We start from the raw sequence: 6,926 nt of genomic DNA, 5'->3' as shown, positions 1-6,926 counted from the left end.
AGCCGGGGTGAGGGACGGGGAGGGGGAAGGCAGCTTGTATGCAGGGGCTTCTGGGCGACGGGTTCTGTGAAATGGCCGTGAAGATCACTGACTTTTATTGTGCTGTCTTTATGCCCAGGTACTCCTCAGATCACTTTGCATCACATTAGCCCCTGAGAGAGACGCCAAAATTATCTGGGCTCCGTAACTGAGGAAACTAAGGTTCAAGGGTGGAAGATGTGTCTGGTAGAGAGGGCAGAAGAAGCTGCTGGGTGAGTGAGCAGGTGGCTGTGGGTATGAGAGTGAGGAGTAAGCGAGTGAGTTCCCTCCCCTGTCTCCCGCCAGCGAAGAAGGCGCAGCAGTACTTGTCGGGAGTGGTGGACCCTGAGATTGCGGCTGGGAGTAAGTCTAGCACATTGAGAAGAGGAAATGAGTTCCCAGGACCCCGCAGCCTGCAGTACATGGGGAGGCTTTCAGTGGCAGAGTGTGTCATGGTGACATTTCCCCTCCATCAAAAATGATCTACACCAGTGCTTCTCAAAATGTAATGTGCCTGTGAATCATCTGGAGGTTGCATAGGGCTGGAGTGTGCTGGATTCTGCATTTCTAACAAGCTCCCAGGTGATGCGATGCTCCTTGTCTTGGGGACTCACTTGAGTACAGAAAAGACTCCATAAGACACATTTTTACCTGGGAACTTAGTGTTGGAGAGATACCAAGAGCCATCTGATATAGGGTCAAATGATTTTTGTTGAGTGCACCAACAAATGATGCTGTAACAACTGGATATTCATGTGAGGTGGGCGGGGTGGGGGGTGGGGGGGGACTGCAATCCCTACCTCACACCACATACAAAGTTCAATGTAAGAGGGACCATAGTCCAAAACACAAACTCAATTGATCAATCTTCCAGAAGAAAACATAGGAGAATATCTTCTCAATCTTTGGGTTTGGCAAAGATTTCTTAGAAAGCACATCAAAAGCAGAGACCCTAAAAAAATGGATAAATGGACCTCATCTAAATTTAAAACTTCTGTTTATCAAAAAACACTATCAAGAAAATAGGCAAGCCACAAACTGAGAGAAAATATTCATAGCAGATATATCTGGCAAAGGACCTGTACCTGGAATAAAGAATTCCTGCAACTCAGTAATAAAAAAAACAAACAACCCAGCCAAAAAAAGGCAAAAGATGTGAATGCACCTTTCACAAAAGAATATGTGTAAATAGCCAATAAGCATAAGAGAAAGTGCTCATCCCATATCATTTGTCATCAGGAAAGGTTACGTTAGAGCCACCAGCAGGTATCACTAGAGGGTGAAAGCAAAGAGTACTCCTAACACCTAAGGTCCCCAGGCTGAGGAGCAACTGGAACTCTCCAACTGCTATGTGAGTAAAACACTTTGGAAAACTGTTTGGCACCTCCTTTAAAACATTAAACACACATCTACTGTGTGATCCAGCAATTCCATCCCTTGGTATGCATCCGAGAGAAATAAAACCATCTGGTCACAATAGCTGCGTGAGAATATCCAATGCATCTTTATTCGTAATAATCAAAAATGGAGGGGCGCCTGGGTGGCGCAGTCGTTAAGCGTCTGTCTTCGGCTCAGGGCATGATCCCAGTGTTCTGGGATCGAGCCCCACGTCAGGCTCCTCTGCTGGGAGCCTCTTCCTCTCCCACTCCCCCTGCTTGTGTTCCCTCTCTCGCTGGCTGTCTCTGTCAAATAAATGAATAAAATCTTAAAAAAAAAAAAAAAAGGAGAACAATCCAGATGTCCTTCAAGAAGTGAGCGGATGAGCTGTGGCATATCCACACGTGGTATATTTATTTGCTCCTCATTAAAAAGAAACCAACTACTATTCAGAGAATATCCCCACCATGCAACAACATGGGCGAATGTCAAAGTATATTACGCTGAATGAAAGAAGGCAGACAGAAAAATACATACTGTATGATTCCTGGAGTGTTGTGATCTGGATGTTATCACTGCACTCAGAGGACTTGACTGGTCCAGAAGCCCAGTCTATTATTATGATTATTATTATTATTATGCAAATTACCTAAATTACTGCAGAAGAGGGAGAACTCTGAACAGACCCATTTCAATGAAGTCCAGTTGTTGAGGCCCCTGGCTGGCTCAGTTGGTAGAGCATGCGACCCTCTATCTCAGGGTCCTGAGTTCAAGCCCCACGCCGGATGAGAAGCCTAGTTAAAATCTAAAAAATAAATAAATAGAGTAGAGTTGTCAAAAAATTGCTCCCTCAAAAAGCACTGGGTAGTTCTGCAGGAGAATTCAGCCAAACACTTAAACAGGTTCCTGTGCCTCTTCTAAAACATAGAGACAGAAGGAAGTCTTCAAAATTCTTTTTATGAAGTAAACATAGCATTGAAATTAAAACCTGCGGAAGAAAGCAAAAAACAAAGAAACCCAACCCCACAAACCAATCTCCGAAAAAATCCTGAAAACTGTATGAGCAGACAGTTTCACTAGGACACCGAAAGAATAATACACCAGGGTCAAGTAGAGTATATTCTAAAAAGGGCTTAGTATTTGGAAATTAAATGGTTTACTATCTGGAGATCTATTACCGTAACTCCATATAAAGTAATCGATGAATAGAAGAAAAAGTGAAAAATTAATATTCACTCCACAGATGCATCCATACATGATTTTTTAAAATGTCTTTCAAAAATGAAGGTGAACAAAAGGTGAAACCTAGAGTTAACACAGGATTCAGCAATTCCACTCCTAGATACGTACCCGAGAGATGACAATGAAAACACAAAAACCTGTACAAGACTCTTCGAGCAGCACTGTTCGTGATGCCAAAAAGTGGAAAAAACCCGACGTCTACCAGCTGATAAATGGGTACATAAAATGGGGCATCACCGTACAATGGAATAAAAAGAAATGAAGTCCCGATACGTGGCACAACATGGAAGACCTCAAAGCACGATGCTAAATGGAAGAAGTCATTCATAGAAGACCACACACCATATGATTCCACGAATATGAAGAGTCCAGCCCGAGCAAATGTACAGAGCCAGAAAGAGATATGGTTGCCTAAGCTGAAGGTGAGGAGTGAATGCTAATGGGTACCAGCTTTCTCTTTAAGATGATGAAAATGCTCTAAAATTAGATTATGGTGCCGGTTTTACAACCGTCTGTGGAATGTACTAATCTCTGTGAATCTACTAAAAATGCTACTATTCAATCTCTGGATATACTCGAAACCATTGCAGGGTACACTTTAAATGGAGGGATTTTATGGTCTGTAAATTATATCTCAATAAAGTTGTTTTTATAAAAAATAAAGGGACTAAAGCCTCCCATTATAAGGGATCATCAGACTGGATTTAAAAAGCAAGACTTAACTGTATGCTAGCTAGAAGAAACTCACTTTGGACATAAAAACACAGATGCAATAAAAGAAAATGAAGGGAAAAAGATTGACCTTAGAAATACTAATTAAGGGGGCGCCTGGGTAGTGCAGTCGTTAAGCGTCTGCCTTCGGCTCAGGGCGTGATCCTGGCGTTCCGGGATCGAGCCCCACATCAGGGTCCTCCGCTATGAGCCTGCTTCTTCCTCTCCCACTACCCTGCTGTGTTCCCTCTCTCGCTGGCTGTCTCTCCATCACATAAATAAATAAAATCTTAAAAAAAAAATACTAATTAAGAAAGCTGAAGTGACGACATTAATGTCAGGCAAAGTAGACCTCAAAACAAGGACTATTACCAGGGATAAGGGGGGATATTTTATAATGAGAAGGAATCAGTTGGCCAAGAAGCCATGTCAACCCTAACTGCGTGAACGGAATAGTCAGAAGTCAACGTGCCTGCCATCATCACCAGAGTTAGGTAGCATTGCTTTGGGTGTGGTGGCCAATATGAGTGGATGAGACAAAAAACTAGCAGGCATAGGGCGCCTGGGGGGCTCAGTTGGTTAAGCGTCTGCCTTCGGCCCAGGTCGTGATCCTGGGGTCCTGGGATCGAGTCCCGCATCGGGCTCCCTGCTCAGCAGAGAGCTTGCTTCTCCCTCTCCCCCCTGCTTGTGCTCTCTCTCTCTCTCTCAAATAAATGAATAAAATCTTAGAAAAAAAAAAGAAAGAAATAGCAGGCATAGATACTAGAGAGAAGGAGGCAACACAGGTGGTATACCTAGAAATTCGAAATAATGGACCAAAAACAGAAAAAGAAGGGGTGCCCGTGTAGCTCAGTTGGTTAAGTGTCTGCCTTCAGCTCAGGTCTTGATCCTAGGGTCCTGGGATCGAGCCCCACGTAGGGCTCCTTGCTCAGTGGGGAGTCTGCTTCTGCCTCTGCCCCTCCCCCTATGTGTGCTCTCTCTCTCTCTCTCTCTCTCTCTCATAAATAAATAAAATCTTAAAAAAATAAATAATTTTTTTAAAAATTTGGGGCACCTGGGTGGCTCAGTCGTTAAGCGTCTGCCTTTGGTTCAGGGCGTGATCCCAGAGTCCTGGGATGGAGCCCCACCTCAGGCTCCTCCACTGGGAGCCTGCTTCTTCCTCTCCCACTCCCCCTGCCTGTGTTCCCTCTCTCGCTGGCTGTCTCTCTCTCTGTCAAATAAATAAATAAAATCTTAAAAAAAAGAAAAAACAAAAAATTTTTTTAATTTAAAAAATAGAAATAGAAGTACTGCGGAGATTAAGAAAGCAGAATAAGCAATCCGTATTACAAATTCAGTGACTTTCCTAAGAACAGAGATAATTAATTATAAAGTATAATGAAGGAAAAAATTGCAAACTAAGAGAGTAACCAAAAGATTGAATACGTATTGATATATGGGGGGAGGGACCTTTAAAACACTAGCAAAGCACATATACAACAAACGGTGAGTCAAAAGATACAGAAAAGGATAGCTCGATATCGTAAATATGCTATTTCACTCTAAAATCCTTTCCAAACCAACACAATTCCAATTAAAGTATAAAAAGGATCTTCAGAGGAAACTTTTAAAATGCTACCAAAATTTGGGGCACCTGGGTGGCTGAGTTGGTGAAGTGCCTGCCTTCAGCTCAGGTCATGATCCCAGGGTCCTGGGATTGAGCCCCGCACTGGGATCCCTGTAGGGAGCCTGCTTCTTCCTCCTCCGCCTGCCGCTCCCCCTGCTTGTCCTCTCTCTCTCTGTCGAATAAATAAAATCTTTAAAAAAATAAAATAAAATAAAATAATAAAATAAAATAAAATGCTACCAAAATTCATCAGGAAAAATAAGCATTGGTGAACAGCAGAAAAATTCTAGAAAAGAAGTTATAGGACCAGGGGCGCCTGGGTGGCGCAGTCGTTAAGCGTCTGCCTTCGGCTCAGGGCGTGATCCCAGCGTTCTGGGATCGAGCCCCACATCAGGCTTCTCCGCTGGGAGCCTGCTTCTTCCTCTCCCACTCCCCCTGCTTGTGTTCCTCTCTCGCTGGCTGTCTCTATCTCTGTCAAATAAATAAATAAAATCTTAAAAAAAAAAAAAAAAGAAGTTATAGGACCAGGTGGGGTGGTGTGCAAGGTGCTAGCCCCATCCGATGTGAAACATTTTTGACGCGAAAACAACGTTTTGAAGTTTAGTACTGAAGAAACTATTAACAGCTAGACAAATAGAACAGACTAGAAAGTGCAGAAATAATTCTCATGGATATGGTAATTTAACTTTTTAGAAAGATGACATTACAAATAAGTGTGGGGGGAGGAATTACTAAAAAAAAAATAGTGCAGGGACAGCTAGCTACTCTTTATGCAAAAAGAAAAAAAATGGAAGCTGGATCCCCACCTCACTCCTCACACCAAAATACTTCTCCATGGATTTATTTTTATAATCTTGGAGTGAGGGAAGGCCATTCTAAGCTAAAATCCAAACCCAAATCTCTAAAGAAAAAGATATGTATGACTAAGTGAAAGGTAAACATTTTTATGGACAAAAATATTATCTGTAACCTGGTGGGATGTGGCATGTGTGCTATGAGCGGTAAATTCCTTAGTTTGCAAGTGTTCACACAAATCAGTGAGATGGAACAAAAGAGAAAAATGGCTAAAAAAATACTTTGCTACAAAAGGAGAATATACAACCAATAATCATACAAGAAGATGCCCAATTTAACTCACAATCAAAGGATTTTAAACCAAAATAAAGAGTGATGTCCCTTTTCACCTACTAAGACCCAAAAATGTGTACGTTTGTTGACATCTAATGTGGTCAATGATGTGGGGAAATCAACAGGTTTATATTGGAAGGAGGGTTAATTGGTGCAAACTTTCTGGAAGGCCAGGTAGCATATTATTTACCAAAATGTTTATATGTACCTGTCCTTTAGCCCTGGGGATATTTGGGCAAGCAGGTAGGAAGGGAAAGTAGGCAGAGAGAAAGAGACGTGAGAGTCTGGATTGGGGCGCTGGGAGAGGCCTGCACCCCAGGACAGAGAAGGTGACTTGGGGCAGAGTTGGCCAAGATGGCTGGGGGCCCAGGCAGGGGTGGCATCACCGGGCCAGGGTTTGGTCAGGATTCAGGGGGAGGAGGAGAAGCAGACTCTCCACTGAGCCGGGGGCCGATACAGGACTCGATCCCAGGACCCTGGGGTCATGACCTGAGCTGAAGGCAGACGCTTAACCGACTGAGCCACCCAGGTGCTTGGGGTCTGTCTTTACAGGCAGAGGAGGGGAGAGGAAGCGACTCTGAAAAAAACAGAATGCCAGCAATCCTCAAAGAGGCGACACGAACAACGCTCGAGGCTACAGGTCGGCCTCCTTGGGTTTGGCACTCAGCCCGGACGGAAGGGAACAGAGAATAATTCTAGGAGGAGAAACGGGCTCCTTCCCAGACAGGCATCAGGAGGGTGAGTCAGAGGGTCTGAGGAAAGCGCCATCTCAGCCCATTTACCTCTCAAGAAGGACAAGGGAGAGTACTTGTAACTACTATTTTTTCCCCTGATAACTTTCCCT

Source organism: Ursus americanus, chromosome 23 (genome assembly GCF_024610735.1).
Source record: "Ursus americanus isolate L20-20 chromosome 23, mUrsAme1.1.p, whole genome shotgun sequence".
NCBI classification, from domain to species: Eukaryota; Metazoa; Chordata; class Mammalia; order Carnivora; family Ursidae; genus Ursus; species Ursus americanus.
The sequence above is the reverse complement of the archived record's forward strand: the minus strand, read 5'-3'. Positions refer to the sequence as shown.